Below are 21,236 nucleotides of genomic sequence, written 5' to 3' on the forward strand. Positions count from 1 at the left end.
AAGCCCAAGTTGAGTCCAAACTGCTCTGTCCTCAAATTAAAGCCCTCGCTGACTCCTCACGACCTGAAAGACCATGACCTCAGTGTTCAGGCTTGTCATCTTGCCCACTCAGCATCCATGCCTTTTCCATAGGAGTTCCAAGTCTATTTCTGGGGAAGCACCTGTGCCCCCACTCTCAGTCCATATGTTTCCAGTGGAGCTCAGGCCTAGAATTAGACATGTGACCCCAACTTGACCAATCCGATTGTTCCACCCCCGCTCCCACCACCTCTATACAGCAATTGGTTTAGACATAGTCACGTGACCTAAACCAGTCCAATGAAATTCAAGTTCAGAACCTGTGTATAAATATCTGGAGAAATGGGCCAGGCGCGGTGGCTCACGCCTGTAATTCCAGCACTTTGGAAGGCCTAGGCGGGTGGATTACCTGACGTCAGGACTTTGAGACCAGCCTGGCCAACATGGTGAAACCCTGTCTCTACTTAAAATACAAAAAATTACCTGGGCGTGGTGGTACGCACCTGTAATCCCAGATACTTGAGAGGCTGAGGCAGGAGAATTGCTTGAACCCAGGAGGCAGAGGTTGCAGTGAACCGAGATCACGCCATTGCACTCCAGACTGAGGGACAAGAGTGAGACTTCATCTCAAAAAAGTAAATAAAATAAATAAATAAATATCTGGAGAAATGAATCTTTCTTTCCCCTGGTCTTGGAGCCTCCATTTGGAAAGGGCCTGCTTCAGAGTGAAGCCAACACAAAGAGAAGCAGAGAGATGACAAGGCCAAGTCTTGAAAGCATTATTTGAGCTATACCTGAAGCGAATACACTAATATACTCTATTGTTTTTTCTTTTTAACTTTCATTCTCAAAGGAGGTGAATGTTCAGTTTTTTGAGTCAATGGATTTTCTTTTTTTCTAAGCCTCTTGGAATTGTGTTTTCTGTCTGTTGCAACCCAGGAGTTCTGACCAAGAGAAAGGCCCTCCTACTCTGACCTTGAACCACTTCGGCAGTCTCATCGGCCCTGCCTGGGGCATATGGAACTCTCCACTCCCCTGAATGCTCCATGTGCCCTGTGATTCTCTGCACTTGCTCCTGCTAGGCCCTCTGTCTGGGGTGGATTCACTTTTCTTTCCTGTTTTGAACTTGCTCAGCTTTTTTTTTTTTTTTTTTTTGAGACAGAGTCTTGCTCTGTCGCCCAGGTTGGAGTGCAGTGGCCCAATCTCAGCTCACCACAACCTCTGCCTCCTGGGTTCAAGTGATTTTCCTGCCTCAGCCTCCCAAGTAGCTGGGACTACAGGCACGCATCACCATGCCCGGCTAATTTTTGTATTTTTGGTAGAGACGGAGTTTCACCATGTTGGTGAGGCTGGTCTCGAACTTGGATCACTCAGGTGATCCACCCGCCTCGGCCTCCCAAAGTGCTAGGATTACAGGCGTGAGCCAGCACGCCAGACCTTGCTCAGTTCTTAAAGGTCCAGTTCAAATGCCAGTTCCTCCATGGAGACTTCCTCAACTGCTTCCCAGGGAGAATTTACTCTTTGCACCTGTTTTCAGCACTATAGAGCCATTATTTCACTGTATCATTGTGATTCACTTGCCCATCTATCTCCCCCACTGGATTGTTGAGCTTCGTGAACTGCGTGTGCTTTCTTTCTCCTTTCTCAATGCCTAGTACCTGACCTGGCACAGAGTAGGCGCTCGGAATCCTGTGTCCAATGACTTGAATGTCCATCAGACTGGATGTTAGAGCTGTGGGGATGTGGCACTCATCCTGGAACTACTACTAGTTGCTATACAGCCCATTCCCATCTGTGAACAACCTGAAATGTCCACCTTCCTTCAATCTAAAAACTCTACTCATCCATCAAGGAGCTCGATGCCCTGAGTATGTGAGGAGAGGGCTGCTTTGGAGTTGGACAGACTTGAGTTCAAGTCCTGGCTCTTCCACATGGTACTCATGTGACGTAGGCCAAGTCATATAACTTTCTTGAGCTTCAGTTTCCATACAATGGCAAACACATGGTGCTCATCATGTGCTGTGCACATATCCTAATACTTCTAGTTCTTTTATCCTCCCTATGAGGTATAGGTACCAGTCTCATCGTCTTCCTAGTGATGAAGAGACTGAGGGCCAGAGAGGTTAAGTGAGCAAGGCCATGACTAAGACAGGGCCTCGGGCAGACCTAGTGGCCGGGTGGGAGATGGAACCCAGGCAGCCTCTGCTCGAAGTCAGTGCTCTTACCCCCTCTACTGTCCTGCCTCTTGAAAAATGAGGATAGTACTAGAACCTTCTTCTTGGGGTTCTTGTGAAGTTTCACCTTCACATAATGTGTGTGGAGGATACAGTAGAGCTGAAGCCCTTGCTGTTGGCACTGGGGTGTTCTCAGCCTAGTGGAGTCTAGTCTTTCCAAAGAATCCTGGATTTTAGGGTCAAGCTGGAGGGAGGGGGGAGGTGGCTAGTCTAGGACAGCGTCCACTTGGCTGTGGCTGCTTGGCAGAAGGACCCTGCTCATAATGCCCATTTGTCCAGACCGTAGTTCAATGACTTCTGCATTCTCTGCACGTACACCCTAGAAGGGATGGGATGGATGGGGGATGGCACCGGCTCTAGCCTGGCCAGGGAAAGCCAGCTGGGAATTAAGAGGTCTTGGGCAGCAGGATAACCCTGTGTCGAGAAACCCCAACTCTGCCACTGCCTAGAAGTGAGACCCTGAATCACACAACCTCCCTGGGGCTCAGTTCCTTCACCTGTGAAATGCGGACCTTAACGGTACCTCCTTCATCGGGTGGTGTGAGGATGAAGAGGATGTATTTTGCAAGTATGTTGTGGATATTCAGTAAAAGACAGTTAATGATCAGCCTCATGCTACTGTTTGGTTAGCCAGGCTGGCTGGGGTTCAATCTTGGCTCTACCATTTCCTAGTCATGTGATCTCAACTAAGTTACTTAACTTCTCGGCTCAGTTCCTCCCTTGTAAATTGGGAACAATCAAAAAACAATACTACAATAGCAGCTATGTGCCCCTCACAAAAAAATGATCCCCAATTTTTAGTGATCCCAAGCAACTCCCTGCCCCTCCCCAAGGTGTCAGTTTCCCTACTGGTTCAGGGAATTTTTTTTTTTCTTCTTGAGACGGAGTTTCACTCTGTCGCCCAGGCTGGAGTGCAGTGGCACGATCTCGGCTTACTATAACCTCCACCTCCCAGGTTCAAGCGATTCTCATGCCTCAGCCTCCCAAGTAGCTGAGATTACAGGTGTGCGCCACCACACCTGGCTACTTTTTGTATTTTTAGCAGAGATGGGGTTTCAGCATGTTGGCCAGGCTGGTCTTGAATTCCTCACCTCAAGTGATCTGCCCACCTTGGCTTCCTAAAGTGCTGGGATTACAGGCATGAGCCACCATGCCGTGCCGGAACTTTTTTAAAAATAGAGACAGGGTCTGGCTCTGTCGCCCAAGCTGGAATGCAGTGGTGCAATCATAGCTTCTGGGTTCAAGGAATCTTTCCGCCTCAATCTCCTGAGTGGCTAGGACTACAGGCATGTACCACCACACCCAGCTAATTTTAATTATTCTTCGTAGAGATAGGGGTCTCACCATGTTGCCCAGGCTGGTCTTGAACTCTTGGCCTCAAGGATATTCCTGCCTCAAGGATACTTCCACCTCAGCCTTCCAAAGCACAAGGATGACAGGCGTGAGCCACTGCACCCAGCCTTGTTCATGGAAATTTCAGCTTCACTGTAAGCGCCATGCCCTAACACATTCCCAGGCTCCGCTTCACGTACTGAATTGGTCCCCCTGTGGGAGATGCCCGATGCCCTTTCTTGGGGGCAGCTTCTGTGTCCACCTTGTTCGCTGTGTCCACCTTGTTTGCTGTGTCTCCAGCGCCTGACCTGGGCCTGCACATGGTGGGCCCTTAGCAAATGTTTATTGAATTTATGTTTTTCGTGTAACAAACATGAACTTAGTGCTTCTCATGTGTTAGGCACTCCTTTGTGTGCTTTACAGATATAAATGCATTTAGTCTCTGGCAATTTTTTTTTTTTTTTTGAGACGGAGTTTCGCTCTTGTTGCCCAGGCTGGAGTGCAATGGCACAATCTTGGCTCACTGCAACCTCCTCCTCCTGGGTTCAAGCAATTCTCCTGCCTCAGCCTCCCGAGTAGCTGGGATTACAGGCACCGGCCACCGGCCTGGCTAATTTTGTTTTTTTTTAGTAGAGATGGGGTTTCTCCATGTTGGTCAGGCTGGTCTCAAACTCCTGACCTCAGGTGATCTGCCCACCTTGACCTCCCGAAGTGCTGGGATCACAGGTGTGAGCCACCGCGCCCGGCCTTACTCTCCAGCAATCTTGTAGAGAATGAATATTATTATCCCCACTGTTATTTTACAGATGAGGCAGTTGAGGCAGAGTTAAAGTAACGTGCCTAGGATTCTAACCCAAGACTTCTGGCTTCAGGGTTCATCCTCTGGCCTTCTCTGACCCTGTCCCCTCTATTCAGGAGCTGGGGTGCCCTGAGTACCCACACATCCACTGGTATCCATTGCTCATCTCTTGGGATGGGGTTCTCCCATCCTCTGGGTGAGAGCAGGAGCTGGCTGTGGGATGTGGGGAACTGAGCAATGGGCCTGGCCTCCAGGCGACAGTCAGCCAACACCTGCCAGTCAGCCAAGTCCCAAAACAGCCTGGGCACAGCTCACTTCCGGCTGTTGTTCCGGAGCCAGAGAGGAGACAGGAAAGGCCCAGAGGCCTGGCTCCAAGCTGACTCATTGGGAGGTGGGACCAGGACAGGAAGGGCAAGGGGTCGCCAACTCCATCCTCCCTCCCTTGGACACTCACTGGAATAAGGCCGGGCCCTGGAGCCACAGGCCAGAATCCACCCACCATGGAGCTTCAGGATGCTCACAGACTCCCAGGGAGGAAACACATGTGAGGTTAAAAACCAAGCCAGGCCAGGTGCGGTGGCTCATGCCTGTAATCCCAGCACTTTGGGAGGCCCAAGGCAGGTGGATCATGAGGTCAGGAGATTGAGACCAGCCTGGCCAACCTGGTGAAACCCCATCTCTACTGAGAATACAAAAATTATCTGGGCATGGTGGCACATGCCTGTAATCCCAGCTACTCGGGAGGCTGAGGTAGGAGAATCGCTTGAACCAGGGAGTTGGAGGTTGCAGTGAGCCGAGATCTCACCACTGCACTCCAGCCCGGGGGACAGAGCGACACTCTGTCTCAGAAAAGAAACAAACAAACAAACAAAACCAGGCCATAGCATTTGGCTGGAGAGATAAAGATTCTGCATGGCCAAATACTTTGATGACTTTCTTGGGTGCGAAAGGCACTGTCCTCTTCCTGGCCATGGCCTGGAGGACTGGAGAGAGAGCTCTGGGTAAGGAAATGGGGCAGGAAGGCAGAAGGCTTGAGACCTGAAAGCCAGCAGGAAGGATGAATGTAGAGAAATCTCAGAGCCTGAAGAAAGAAGCCACCTGCCAAGAGTCCATGGGGAAGGCTGGCCCAAGAGAAGTCTCTGGAAAGGTTTGCTAGACTCTTTTTTTTTGAGACGGAGTTTCGCTCTTGTTGCCCAGGCTGGAGCGCAATGGCGCTGTATCAGCTCACCGCAACCTCCGCCTCCTGCGTTCAAGCGATTCTCCTGCCTCAGCCTCCCGAGTAGCTGGGATTATAGGCACTGGCCACCATGCCCGGCTAATTTTGTATTTTTAGTAGAGACAGTGTTTCTCCATGTTGGTCAGGCTGGTCTTGAACTCCTGACCTCAGGTGATCCACCTGCCTCAGCCTCCCAAAGTGCTGGGATTGAGAGGTGACAGCGTGCTGGCAGCCCTCACGGCCCTCGCTCGCTCTCGGTGCCTCCTCGGCCTTGGCACCCACTCTGTCCATGCTTGAGGAGCCCTTCAGCCCGCCGCTGCACTGTGGGAGCCCCTTTCTGGGCTGGCCAAGGCCAGAGTCAGCTCCCTCAGCTTGCAGGGAGGTGTGGAGGGAGAGGCGCAGGTGGGAACCAGGGCTGTGCGTGGTGCTTGCAGGTCAGCGCGAGTTCCGGGTGGGGGTGGGCTTGGTGGGCCCCACACTGGGAGCCCCCGGTCAGCCCCGCCGGCCCTGGGCAGTGAGGGGCTTAGCACCTGGGCCAGCAGCTGCTGTGCTCGACTTCTCGCTGGGCCTTAGCTGCCTCCCCGCGGGGCAGGGCTCGGGACCTGCAGCCCACCATGCCTGAGCCTCCCCGCACCCCGCGTGGGCTCCTGTGTGTCTGGAGCCTCCCTGACGAGTGCTGCCCCCTGCTCTATGGCGCCCAGTCCCATCGACCACCCAAGGGCTGAGGAGTGCGGGCGCATGGCATGGGACTGGCAGGCAGCTCCACCTGCAGCCCCCGTACTGGATCCACTGGGTGAAGCCAACTGGGCTCCTGAGTCTGGTGGGGACTTGGAGAACCTTTATGTCTAGCTAAGGGATTGTAAATACACCAATTGACACTCTGTATCTAGCTCAAGGTTTGTAAGCACACCAATCAGCACCCTGTGTCTAGCTCAGGGTTTGTGAATGCACCAATCGACTCTCTGTATCTAGCTACTCTGGTGGGGACTTGGAGAACCTTTGTGTTGACGCTCTGTATCTAGCTAATCTAGTGGGGACGTGGAGAACTTTTGTGTCTAGTTCAGGGATTGTAAATGCACCAATCAGCACCCTGTCAAAACGGACCAATCAGCTCTCTGTAAAATGGACCAATCAGCTCTCTGTAAAATGGACCAATCAGCAGGATGTGGGTGGGGCCAGATAAGAGAATAAAAGCAGGCTGCCGGAGCCAGCAGTGGCAACTTGCTGTGGTCCCCCTTCCAGGCGGTGGAAGCTTTGTTCTTTCACTCTTTGCAATAAATCTTGTTACTGCTCACTCTTTGGGTCCATACTGTCTTTATGAGCTGTAACACTCACCATGAAGGTCTACAGTTTCACTGCTGAAGTCAGCGAGATCATGAACCCACCGGGAGAAATGAACAACTCCAGATGCACCGCCATAAGAGCTGTAACACTCACCTCAAAGGTTTGCAGCTTCACTCCTGAGCCACTGAGACCATGCACCCAACAGAAGGAAGAAACTCCGGACACGCTGCCTTTAAGAACTGTAACACTCACCGTGAGGGTCCATGGCTTTATTCTTGAAGTCAGTAAGACCAAGAACCCACCAATTCCTGACACAGGATTACAGGCATGAGCCACCGTGCCCGGCCTTTTTTTTTGTTTTTGAGATGGAGTTTTGCTCTTGTTGCCCAGGCTGGAGTGCAGTGGCGTGATCTCAGCTCACCACAACCTCCGCCTCCCAGGTTCAAGTAATTATGCATTATCCTCTCTAGTAGCTGGGATTATAGGCATATGCCACCACACACCTGGCTAATTTTGTATTTTTAGTAGAGATGTGGTTTCTCCATATTGGTCAGTCTGGTTTTGAACTCTCAACCTCCCAAAGTGCTGGGATTACAGGCATGAGCCACCACTCCCAGCTATACAGCTTATTTTATTTTGAGACAGAGTCTCACTCTGTCACCCAGGCTGCAGTGCAGTGAGTGTTAATCTATGCACATAAAAGCTCTCAGAATAGTGCCTGACACACGTTAAGCACTCAATTTTTTCTTTTTTCTTTTTTTTTTTTTTTTTTTTTTTTTTTTTAGGCAGGGTCTCAGTCCCATCACCCAGGCTGGAGTGCAGTGGCATGATCTCAGCTTACTACAGCCTCAATCTCCCAGCACAAGCAACCTGCCTACCTCAGCCCCACAAGTAGCTGAGACTATGGGTGTGCGCCACCACATCCAGCTAATTTTTGTATTTTTTGTAGAGATGGGGTTTCACCATGTTGCCCAGGTTGGTCTCGACCTCTTCAGTTCAAGCGATCCACCTGCCTTGGCCTCCGAAAGTGCTGGGATTACAGGCGTGAGCCACTGCACAGGGCCAAGTGCTCAATAAATTAAATGTGAGTTTGTGCAATGTGATTACATGTGAACACTCGGCTCAATTGGCTTAAACATAAAATTTATTTTTAATTAATTATTTATGATGGAGTTTCACTCTTGTCACCCAGGTTTGAGTGCACTGGCATGATCTCAGCTCACTGCAACCTCCACCTCCTGGGTTCAAGCAATTCTCCTGCCTCAGCCTCCGGAGTAACTGGGATTACAGGTGCGCACCACCATGCCCAGCTAATATTTGATTTCTTTTTTTAGATGGAGTCTTGCTCCAGCCCAGGCTGGAGTGCAGTGGTGTGATCTCGGCTGACTGCAAGCTCTGCCTCCCGGGTTCAAGCGATTCTCCTGCCTCAACCTCCTGAGTAGTTGGGATTACAGGCGCGCACCACCACACCCAGCTAATTTTTGTGTTTTTAGTAGAGACGGGGTTTCACCATGTTGGTCAGGCTGGTCTCGAACCCCTGAACTCGTGATCTGCCACCTCGGCCTCCCAAAGTGCTGGGATTACAGGCCTGAGCCACTGTGCCCAGCCTATTTATTATTTTTATTATTTTTTTTGAGACAGAGTCTTGCTCTGTTGCCCAGGCTGGAGTGCAGTGGTGGATCTTGGCTCACTGCAACCTCCACCTCCCGGGTTCAAGCGATTTTCATTTCTCAGCCTCCCAACTAGTCGGGACTACAGACGTGTGCCACCACGCCCAGCTAATTTTTGTATTTTTGGTAGAGACGGGGTTTTGCCATGTTGGCCAGGCTGATTTCCAACTCCTGACCTCAAGTGATCCGCCCGCCTCGGCCTCTGAAAATGCTGGGATTATAGGCATGAGCCACTGTGCCCCGCGGAAAGAAATGTATTATTTTACCAACAGGAAGTCCCAGGGGATTCTTGGCCTTGGAATGGATTAATTCGGTAGTTCAATGATGGCACACGGACCCAGGAACTTTCTGTCTCCACTGCTGCCTCCCTTTAGGTTGGCTTCAGCTCAAGGGCAACTACCCTCTTGGTAACAAGACGGTTGCCAGCAACACCTAAGGGAAGAGGTGGCCTGGTCTTCCCTAGCAAGGAGAAGGCCTGCTCCCTAAGCCAGACATTTAAAATTCTTCCCTTCAGTCTGATTGGGTGAGCTGGGTCATGTGGTAACCTCTACCAACCACAGCGCAGAGACAATGCAAGGAGCTGATTGGCCTACATTCCTCTGGATTCACCCCTGGAGCTGAGACGGGTGGCCATTGGGGGCTGGAGGGAAAGGCAGAGGTGAGTTCCGTTGGGACGGCTTGGGTGGGGGCTATGGGAGCGACTTTAAAGAACTAGTGACCCGTGTTGGCTGGGGGCCTGGGGGGAACCCCTGGGTTACACAAATAATTTCAATACAATGTGGCATCCAGTGTCCAGCAGTGCAGGATCCAGAGGAGGAAGTGGTTTATTTGGACTGAGGGTGGAGGTGTGTTTGTGGGAGATCCCTGGGGCCTTTGCCTCTGAATCCTGAAATATGAGAAATATTTCTCCAGCCGGAAAAGCTTGAGAAGAGGGTCAGAGGTCCCAGCACAAGCAAAGATCTGTGGGCTTCATGGGGTAGAGTAGCTGGGAGTGGAGGAGTGTGGAGACGGCCCCTTTGAAAGCAGAACTCGCTCCTCCCACCTCCACCTCTGGGCTGACAGCATAATTAGAATAGCTAACATTATTGAGTGCACGCTTCCCCGGGGTTTAATGCTCAGGACAGATCAACAGAGGGGAGGTATTGCTATTCCCCATTTTACAGATGGGGAAAGTGAGATATAGAGAGGTTAAATAATTTGCCCAAGGTCACACAGCTGAAAGGGCAGAGCTGGGCTATGAATCCAGGCAGTCTGACCCCAAAGCCAATGCTTTCAACATGCCTCTACCGCCCTCCCCAAGCCCCATCCCTGCAGGAGGAGGGCAGCCGGAAGGAGAGAGAGAAGTCCTGTTAGTCCAATGCCATGAATCACAGCAGCTGGTGGTGGCCTCAGCAGGGACACCCGCATCTGACAGACAAAGGCGGGAAGCTGGGTTTTGTCTCCAGCAGGCAGGGCAGGGAGATGGCTATTGTATAAGCCTGACCCCCTCCTTAGGCCTGAGAGACGGGGAAACTGATACATAAAAGATCAAGAGCCAGGAGATCTTGCTTCACAGGACTTGAGTTGAATCTTGAAAAAGTGAGAAAAAGAAAAATAGGCTGGGGCGAGGTGGCTCATACCTGTAACTCCAGCACTTTGGGAGGCCAAGGTGGATGGATCACTTGAGCTCAGAAGTTCAAGACCAGCCTGGGCAACATGGCAAAACCTTGTCGTTACAAATAATACAGAAATTAGCCAAGTGTGGTGGCACATGCCTGTAGTCCCAGCTACTCGGGAGGCTGAGGCACGAGAATCGCTTGAGCCTGGGAGGCGGAGGTTACAGTGAGCCGAGATGGCGCCATTGCACTCCAGCCTGGGTGACAGAGTGAGACTCTGTCTCAAACAACGACAACAACAACAGACTCCAGCACTTTGGGAGGCTGAGGTGGGTGGATCGCCTGAGGTCAGAAGTTCAAGACTAGCCTGGCCAACATAGTGAAACCTCGTCTCTACTAAAAAATACAAAAAATTGGCCAGGTGCGGTGGCTTACGTCTGTAATCCCAGCACTTTGGGAGGCCAAGGCGGGCGGATCAAGAGGTCAAGAGACCGAGACCATCCTGGTCAACATGGTGAAACCCTGTCTCTACTAAAAATACAGAAATAAGCCGGGCGTGGTGGTGTGTGCCTGTTGTCCCAGCTCCTCGGGAGGCTAAGACAGGAGAATCGCTTGAACCCGGGAGGCGGAGGTTGCAGTGAGCTGAGATCATGCCACTGCACTCCAGCCTGGTGACAGAGTCAGACTTCGTCTCAAAAAAAAAAAAAAAAAAAAAATAGCTGGGCGTGGTGGCAGGCGCCTGTAATCCCAGCTACTAGGGAGGCTGAGGCAGAATTGCTTGAACCCGGGAGGCGGAGGTTGTGGTGAGCCGAGATCGCGCCATTGCACTCCAGCCTGGGCAACAAGAGCAAAACTCCATATCAAAAGAACAAAAAAACAAAACAGACTGTCTCCTGAAATCCCCAGAGTCCCCTCTTGCCATCCTTGGAATCCATCTGTGGCTCCCACCCCTTTTATTGACTGTTCTGGCTCTTTAAGAGATACCCCTTTTGGAGAGACTCTGACTCCACCTGGAAGGAGCCAAGGCTGACTTGCCCCGGTATGCTGCCAGCCAAGTGGCTGTTTCCACAGAAATGAGCACCTCCAAGTTCAGGGAACAAAACTTCAGAGATGCCCTCTGCCCGTCCTGGTTTGCACTCCTTCCCGCCAAAGTGTCCACATGAATAAGCTCTCCTCTCCCATTCAACCTGCAGGACCCCAGGCCAGGTGAGGCAGGCAGCTGCTCTTCCGCACCAAGAAGAGAGGACACACTTTTTTTTTTGAAACAGGTGTGTGCCACCAAGCTCAACGAATTAAAAAACTTTTTCTTTCTTTATTTGAAGAGACAAGGTCTGACCATGTTGCCCAAGCTAGTCTTGAATCCGTGGACTCAAGCAATCCTCCCACCTCAGCCTCCCAAAGTGCTGGAATTGTAGGCGTGAGCCACCGCACTCAGTGAGGTCACCTACCTACCTACCTACCTACCTACCTTCCTTCCTTCCTTCCTTCCTTCCTCTCTCTCTCTCTCTGTCTCTCTCTTTCTTTCTTTCGATGGAGTTTTGCTCTTGTCGCCCAGGCTGGAGTGCAGTGGCCCGATCTCGGCCCACTGTAACCTCCGTCCCCCCAGATTCAAGTGATTCTCCCGCCTCAGCCTCTCAAGTAGCTGGGATTATAAGGCATGCACCACCATGCCCAGCTAATTTTTATATTTTTAGTAGAGACAGGGGTTTTGCCAAGTTGGCCAGGCTGGTCTTGAACTCCTGACCTCAGGTGATCCACCTGTGTTAGCCCCCCAAAGTGCTGGGAATACAGGTGTGAGCCACGACACCCGGCCTATACGTGTAGCTTTTTAGAAAGAGCGTAACGGCACTTTCTCTTCCACTTTCCAATGTGGGCCCCAGCAGCTCAGACTCCCTTGCCAGTTTCACTTTGGAAAGATGCAGTGTGTGAGCAGTGCTGTCTTATTTCCCAGCTGGCCGGCCCGGGAGGCCCAGCCCCAAGGACCAGACACTGTGGGTTGGCCTCGCGACGATGATCTAAGACAGCTGGAGTGTCTTCCTGGCTGTTAGCAAAAGAGAAACCAACTAATTCACCGCACAGTCCTTAAAAAGAGAAGTAATAGGATGAGTTCTGGCACCTCACTTAACTCCAACAGGAGTGGGGAAATTCCCCTCAATATCACTTGGGGATTCAGCTTTTCCCTCTCTTTGAACCTCTTTGATGTTTAATGTAATTAATTTATTTATTTAAATTTTTGAGACAGGGTCTCACTCTGTTGCCCAGACTGGAATGCAGTGGCACAATCATGGTTCACTGCAGCCTCGACCTCCTAGACTATAGCAATCCTCCCAGCTCAGCCTCTCGAGTAGCTGGCACTACAGGTATGAGCCACCATGCCTGGCTAAGTTTTTGTACTTTTAGTAGAGCCGGAGTTTCACCATGTTGCCAGGCTAGTCTCCAACTCCTGGGCTCAGGTGATCCTCTTGCCTGGCCCCCGTTTATTTTAATTCAAAGTAATTTCAAACTAACAGGAAACTTGCAAAAATAATGTAAAGAACTCTTAAATACCCTTTACCCAGATTCATCAATTGTTTTGCATTTTGCCACATTTATTCTCTCTTTCTACAGAGTAGATATGAATCTGTATCTACATCTATATAGAGAGAAAATAAATGTGGATACATATCTATATGTATATATGGAGATAAACTGATAGACATAGATGTGGATATACACATACATATAATTTTTTTTTTTTAAGAGACGGAGTCTCCCTCTGTCACCCAGGCTGGAGTGTGGAGTGCAGTGGCCCGATCTCGGCTCACCGCAACCTCCGCCTCCCAGGTTCAAGCAATTCTCCTGCCTCAGCATCCCGAGTAGCTGGGAATACAGGTGCATGCTGCCATGCCCGGCTAATTTTTTGTGTTTTAGTAGAGACAGGGTTTCACCGTGTTGCCAAGGCTGGTCTTGAACTCCTGAGTTCAGGTAATCTGCCTGCCTCAGCCTCCTAACGTGCTAGGATTACAGGCGTGAGCCATCGCACCCAACCCTTTTTATTTTGTTTTTTTGAGATGGAGTTTCGCTCTTGTTGCCCAGGCTGGAGTGCAATGGTGTGATCTAGGCTCACCGCAATCTCTGCCTCCCAGGTTCAAGCGATTCTCCTGCCTCAGCCTCCTGAGTAGCTGGGATTGCAGGCATGCGCCACCACACCCAGCTAATTTTGTATTTTTAGTAGAGACGGGATTTCTCCATATTGGTCAGGCTAGTCTTGAACTGCCGACGTCAGGTGATCTGCCCGCCTCAGCCTCCCAAAGTGTTGGGATTACAGGCGTGAGCCACCGTGCCTGGCAAGTTATCTTTCTTACAGACTTCTTCAACTCAGGTGAATCTGCTGTCTCCTCATGAACACATTCAGCTATGCATTCTCAGCTGGAATATTACGAAAGTGATATAGTGTGCTTCTCAGGGCATGACTTCGGGAAGCACCTGAGGTCTGTTTGCCTGGAAAGGGTGATGTTAATTTTGATCACCTGGCTAAGGGGTGGTCTCATTCTTCTGCATAAGTTACAATTTTCCTTCATGCAAGCTATGAGCAATCTGTGTGGACACTTTTAGGTCCTGTAAATGTACTGTTCCTGCTGATTCTTGTAGTGCTTATTTCTTACCAGCAGGAATTGATGCTTTGGTCCCCCTCTTAGATTCTTCGTCCTTGCCATCCTCACGTGCTGTGGGGACTAGAACAGAGCCTCCCTTAGCCTGATCTGTGAGCACTGTGCTATGAGAGGCCATTGATGCTAACAAGAGATGGGTTCGTGGGGCTTGGACGTACTCAGCCGTCTCAGGAGCCTTACTGAGTGAGTCCAGGGACACTGGTCCCTATACTGTGGGGCGGATCCACCAATTAAAGGATAAGGGCAGGCTCAGGGGAAGAAAAGACTCCTTCCCTTGGCCAGGCACAGTGGCTCACACCTATAATCCCAAAACTTTGGGAGGCTGAGGTGGGTGGATTACCTGAAGTTAGGAGTTCGAGACCAGCCTGGCCAACATGGTGAAACCCCGTCTCTACTAAAAATACAAAAATTAGCCTGGCGTGGTGGCACGCACCTGTAATCCCAGTTACTCAGGAGGCTGAGGCAGGAGAATCACTTGAACCCAGGAAGCGGAGGTTGCAGTGAGCCAACATCGCACCACTGCACTCCAGCCTGGCGACAGAACGAGACTCTGTCTCAAACAAACAAACAAAAAAATACTCCTTCCTTGGCCAGGCATGGTGGCTCACGCCTGTAATCCCAGTACTTTGGGAGGCCAGAGTGGGTGGATCACCTGAGGTCAGGAGTTTGAGGCCAGCCTGGCCAACATGGTGAAACCCTGTCTCTACTAAAAATACAAAAATTAGCAGGGCGTGGTGGCGGGTGCCTGTAATCCCAGTTACTTGGGAGGCTGAGGCAGGAGAATCACTTGAACTCAGGAGGCTGAAGCAGGAGATTGGCTTGAACCCCGGGGGGGTGGGGTTCGGAGGCTGCTGTGAGCTGAGATAGCGCCATTGCACTCCAACCTGGGCGACAAGAGCCAAACTCCGTCTCAAGAGGGGAGGGGAGGGGGGAAGGGGATGGGGGAGGGGGCAGGGGGAGGGAGAGGGGACTCCCCAAGCCTCACCTAAAAATTAAGAGGCAAATGAGGTGGGAAAAAAATAAGTGTCGAGCTCAACCCTCAGGACCCTGGCCATTTCTGCAGTCAGCTCAGGCAAGGCTGTTGTCCTTCTGTAATGGACTGTCCCTGGTGTGCTCTTAGACGCAGCAGGGCACGATGCGGCAGGACCCAGTGTTCCACACAAGGACCTGCAGTCCTGGTTCAAATCCAGACACTGCCATAGGAAGCTTAGCTCTACGTGAGGAGATTAGCGACTGTTCCATGCGGGAAACAGACCAACCAAGCCAAAGCCTGCAAGTCTCTCCCAAGCTGCCAGCAAGTGAGCCAGGTAGACCTCCGTGGCGGCGTAGGATGCAGCTGGGAAGACATCCGACCCGCTGCTTTTCCGGGTCCCTGCACTTGCTGCGTCTCCTCTGGCTGCAGAGACTCAGCCCGGCTCAGAGGTGGGAAACTCGGTTATTCTTTTGAAGCGTCAAGGGCGCTTGTCAGCTTTGAAATAATACGTTTGCTGGCTTGAATTTCAAATAGCTTAACGCCCCCTCTGCTACCTAGCTGTGATCTAAAGGACTGACTATTCAGGCCTTCAAGTACCAAATAAATGAACCACGAGCATCCAGCAATGGAGAAGAAATGTCCTTATTCAAACCAAACTTTGCAAATGGAAAGAATTGTTAAGTTTTGCTCTCTTGTGGCAGGGAAGCAGCTGGGAAGTAGACCACCCCTTGCATGCTCTGGGGGCCGCAGCTGGCTGTACTTGCACCTTTAGGCAGTAGGAAATGCGCCCCAGCTCTGTGGTGTGAGCCACTTCTCTGTGATGAAGGTCATCGTCATATTCTGAGGTCAAAGGGCATCCGCGGGGAGACTGCTGGACACAGGGCACTGCCCACAGAGAACTGATGGGTGATAGGAGCGGGGCAGGACAGCATAACAAGGTGTAGCATCTGGAGTCAGAACAGACAGGTTCAAATCCCAGCTCTGCTGCTTACCTACTAAGCTGTTTGATTTGGGCAAGTGATTTAATCCTGCTAAGCCTCAATTTTCTTCTCTGCAAAATGGGAGTAATACTCAACCCAGGTTATAGGTATTGAGATTGTATATGAAATACACTCAGTCAAGCACATATTAAGTGCTCGTTTAATAATAGTGTAGGCTAGGTCAGGTGCAGTGGCTCACGCCTGTAATCCCAACACTTTGGGAGGCTGAGGCTGGCAGATCACCTGAGGTCAGGAGTTCAAGGCCAGCCTGGCCAACCTGGTGAAACCCAGTCTCTACTAAAAATACAAAAATTAGGCCAGGCACGGTGGCTCATGCCTGTAATCCCAGCATTCTGGGAGGCCGAGGCTAGTGGATCACCTGAGGTCAGGAGTTGGAGACCAGCCTGACCAATATGGTGAAACCCCATCTCTACTAAAATTACAAAAATTAGCAGGGTGTGGTGGTATGCGCCTGTAGTCCCAGCTACTTGGGAGGCTGAGGCAGGAGAATCACTTGAACCTGGGAAAAGGTGGAGGTTGCAGTGAGCTGAGATTGTGTCACTGCACTCCAGCCTGGGTGACAGTGAGACTCCATCTCAAAAAAAAAAAAAAAAAACTTATCTGGGCACGGTGGTGGGTGCCTGTATTCCCAGCTACTCTGGAGGCTAAGGCAGGAGAATTACTTGAACCCAGCAGGTGAAGGTTGCAGTGAGCCAAGATCGCACCACTGCACTCTAGCCTGGGCAGCAGAATGAGACTGTCTCAAAATAAATAAATAAAATAAATAAATAAGGTAATAGTGTAGGCTATACTGGTAATTATGAGTAATACTAAATACTAAATAGTATTACTAAGTGTAAACACTATTACACTTAGTAATAGTGTAGGATAATAATATAATAATGGTGGTGGTAATGATGATGATGATTTCTGACCCTCTAGGCTGCTATATTAGGCTTAGCTAGGAAACTGAAGCTGGGTTGATGTTGGGACAGAGGCTAGTGGAGCAGTGGGCGGCAATGAACTGAGGCCACCAGGCACAGAATGTTATCATCCTGATGGCGAACTCCATCAGTGCCTATTCTGTCAGCAGCTCCATTCCAGCAACCTTCAACATAAGTGTGTGTGTGTGTGTGTCTCTAGGTAGGTGCAAACATAATTTTTGATGACTATGTATCATTCTATTATATAGATGAACTATGTTTTACTTTAAGCAAACTATAATTTTTAACAGCTGCAGAATATTTTAATGACTGGATGGACTTTTTTTTTTTTTTGAGAGAGGGTCACTCACTGCGTTGCCCAGTCTGGCATGCAGTGGCATGATCACAACCCACTGCAGCCTCGACCTCACATGCTCAAGCAATCCTCCCATCTCAGTTTCCCAAGCAGCTGGGACTACAGGTGTGTACCACCATGTCTAGCTGATTTTTGTATTTTTTGTAAAGGAAGGGTTTCACTATGTCGCCCAGGCTGGCATATTTTGACAGGAAAGCAAAGTGTTGTATTAGATTTGGAACAGGCTGTGAAGCTAGAGATCTTTAATTATTTAGTCAACATTTTTGACCACCAGCTTTAAGCAGGGCTCTGCGTTACATGCTGGCCGTACGAAGGTGAATATAGAGATGAGCCTGGCCTCACAGAGCTTATGGTCTAGAAGGAGAGACAGGCATATAACTAGACCTGAGTTTAACCCAAACTATGTGATCTTAAACAAGTCACTTATCGGTCAGGGTGGTGGCTCACACCTGTAATCCCAGCACTTTGGGAGGCCGAGGCCGGTGGATCACTTGAGGTCAGAAGTTCAAGACCAGCCTGGCCTACATAGTGAAAACCGTCTCTACTAAAAATACAAAAAAATTATCTGGGCATGGTGGTGGGTGCCTGTAATCTCAGCTACTCAGGAGGCTGAGGCAGGAGAATCACTTGAACCCAGGAGGCAGAGGTTACGGTGAGCCGAGATGGCGCCACTGCACTCCAGCCTGGGCAACAAGAGCAAGACTCTGTCTCAAAAAAAAAAAAAAAAGAAAAAAGAAAGTCACTTATCTTCCCCAAGCCATAGTCTCCTCATATATAGAAGACCAGCATAGAGCGTTACAAGCACAGTATAATATAAACCCAGCAAACATTACTTCTCCTTCTTTTTTTTTTTTTCTTGAGACGGAGTTTCACTCTTATTGCCCAGACTGGAGTGCAATGGTGTGATCTTGGCTCACCGCAACCTCCACCTCTTGGGTTCAAGCGATTCTCTTGCCTCAGCCTCCTGAGTAGCTGGGATTACAGGTATGTGCCACCACGCCTGGCTAATTTTGTATTTTTAGTAGAGACGGGTTTCACCATGTTGGCCAGGCTGGTCTTGAACACCCGACCTCAGGTGATCCGCCCACCTTGGCCTCCCAAAGTGCTGGGTTTACAGGCATGAGCCACTGTGCCCAGCCTTCTTCTTTAAAAAAAAATTTTTTTTGAGACAGAGTCTTGCTATGTTGCCTAGGCTGGTCTTGAACTCCTAGACTCAAGTGATCCTCCCACCTTGGCCTCCTCTGTAGCTGGGACTACAGGTGTGAGCCACCACACCCACCCTGGTTCTACCTTCTAATGATTGGTAGTTTTAAATATTGCTTTTCTTTCTTTTCTTTTTTGAGACAGAGTCTTGCTCTGTCACCCAGGCTGGAGTGCAGTGATACGATCTCGGCTCACTGCAACCTCTGCCTCCCGGGATCAAGCAATTGTCCTGCTTCAGTCTCCTGAGTAGCTGGGACTACAGGTGCGTGCCACCACGCTTGGCTAATTTTTGCATTTTTAATAGAGACGAGGTTTCACCATGTTGGCCAGGCTGGTCTTGAACTCCTGACCTCAGGTGATCCATCCACCTTGGCCTCCCAAAGTACTGGGATTACAGGCATGAGCCACCGTGTCCGGCCTGCTTTTCTTATTCTTTTGCTTTTATAGATAATATAGCCATGGATATTCTCCTAAATGCCATCTTTTTCTTTGGGGGATTGGATTATTTACTAATCATGGGGTGATCTGTGTTATCCAATTAAATAAGTTTTTTGTTTGGTTGTTTGTTTTTTTGAGACAGAGTCTCGCTCTGTTGCCCAGGCTGGAGTGCAGTGGCATGATCTCGCCTCACTGCAACCTCCACCTCCCAGGTTCAATTGATTCTCCTGCCTCAGCCTCCCAAGTAGCTGGGATTACAGGTGCACGCCACCACACCTGGCTAATTTTTGTATTTTTAGTAGAGATGGGATTTCGCCATTGCTGCTGGTCTCAACCCCTCATTCCCCTCCTCCCTCTGGATTCCGTATAGCACTTCGCCTGTTTTTTAGGGTTCTGTCATCAGCTGAGTGCATGGCACAGCACCTCACTTTTTTTTTTTTTTTTTTTTATTTTTTTTTTTTTTTTTTTTTTCAGGTCTCATTTGTCACCAGCTGGGTGAACTCAGGCTCCTGGCTCTGACTCAAGTGATTCTCCACCTCGCCTGCTAGTAGACTCAGCACCACCACCCTATTTTTGTATTTTTTGTAGAGATGGGGTTTCGCCATGTTACCCAGACTGGTCTCCCTGGGCTCAAGTGATCCACCTGCCTTTGCCTCCCAAAGTGTTGGGATTGCAGGCGTGAGCCACTATATCCAGCCCTAATATTTTATTATTATTTGTAGAGACAGATCATTATGTTGCCAGGACTGGTCTCGATATCCTGGACTCAAGCAATCCTCCTGCCTCAAACCCCCTAAATGCTGGGATTACAGGCTTGAGCCACCACATCCGGCCTCCAGCTGCATAAGTTTTTTTTTAACCCTCTGCTATTCTTCAAGGTTCACTAGGCAGAGTGGTGGACAAAAGCCACTGTATTGGTGGCAGGAGGTCTGAGCAAACAAGTCACCCAAACTCTCTGGACCTTGATCTCTCATCTGCATCTTTACCGTTCCCCCAACATACCAAGGAAATTCCTGCCTCAATGCCTTTGGCCTTGCTGTTCCCTTTGCCACCAAAGAGAACTGTGTGTCCAGATATTATCCCCACGGCCTTCTGGTCTTTACTCAAATGTCATCAGAGAGACTGTTCCTCCTCCCTGTCCCCGTGTCCTTCCCCAGCCCCTCACTCTGCTCTACTCCTCTTTACAGCTCTTATAATCTCCTGATTACACATACTTGCCTGGGTATTTGTTTATTGTCTGCCTTCCCAAATAGAATTTAATCTTCACGAGAGCCAAGATGCTGTCTGTCCTGGGCCTGGAAGCGTGCCCAGCACACACAGTAGGTTCTTACTGAAAATGTGCAGCCTGAGTGGACAAAGAGATCAAATGAGACTCCTGACAATACTTAGCATATTTGTTAGTGTCTGCAAAAGCACAAAGCTGTCCTAATGAGAGGGAGAGTAATAGTAATTGGAAACTCTAGACAGTATCTTATGTGGGTGGTAGAGCTCTGGAAGATCTTGGCCAGGGTGGATGTGGGTGGGGTTTGGGGTGGGGGAGGAAGTATTTCCTCTCTGCCAAGCTGCAGCAAGAGGCTAATGGCCTCCGCAGGGATCCAATCCAATTAAGGGCCTGGCTTCAAGTCAGCTCGGGTTCCCTTCCTGGCTGGAGCAGCTTCCAAGTGACAAAATGAAACCTGTAATGTCCCCAGGATGAGAAAGTCTCCAGGCGAGCAGGGCAGAAAGGGGCTGATAGTCAGGTTTCTGCTCCCAGGGGAAGAGATCTGCACTGGGCCCGAATAGTTTTAATACAGAAAGAGAGAGAGAGAGAGAGTGTGTGTGTGTGTGTGTGTGTGTGTGTGTGTGTGCGCGCACGTGTGGTGGGAAGAGCCAGGAACAGCAGCTGGATTCAGTCCCTCATGGGGAAGCAACGGAAAGGGTTCAAATGCCAAATGAGGAGTCCTGGGTTCTAGTCTTAGTTCTGTTTTCACCCAGCTATGGGACAGGGAAGAAAACCAAGTGGGCCAGGGAACACAAGCCCTGCCTGAGGCTCCAGTTCCCTACAACAGAACTGGAAAGGCAGCTGTCCATGCATTCAGGCTTAATTGCACTCAGAAGTCTATTTCAACTGTATTTATTTATTTATGTATTTATGAGAAGGAGTCTCACTCTGTTGTCCAGGCTGGAGTGCCGTGGTGTAATCTTGGCTCACTGCAACCTCCGCCTCCCCGGTTCAAGCAATTCTCCTGCCTCAGCCTTCGAAGTAGCTGGGATTACATGTGCCCACAACCACGCCCACCTAATTTTTGTATTTTTAGTAGAGATGGGGTTTCACCATATTGGCCAGGTTGGTCTCAAACTGTTGACCTCAAGTGATCTGCCTGCCTCGGCCCCCCAAAGTGTTAGGATTACAGGCGTCAGCCACCACGCCTGGCCCTGTTTTTCCATTTTTTTTTTTTTTTTTTTGGACAGAGTTTCGCTCTTGTTGCCCAGGCCGGTGTAAAATGGCGCAATCTAAGCTTACTGCAACCTCCGCCTCCTGGGTTCAAGTGACCCTCCTACTTCA

This window comes from Nomascus leucogenys, chromosome 24 (genome assembly GCF_006542625.1).
Source record: "Nomascus leucogenys isolate Asia chromosome 24, Asia_NLE_v1, whole genome shotgun sequence".
Taxonomy (NCBI): domain Eukaryota; kingdom Metazoa; phylum Chordata; class Mammalia; order Primates; family Hylobatidae; genus Nomascus; species Nomascus leucogenys.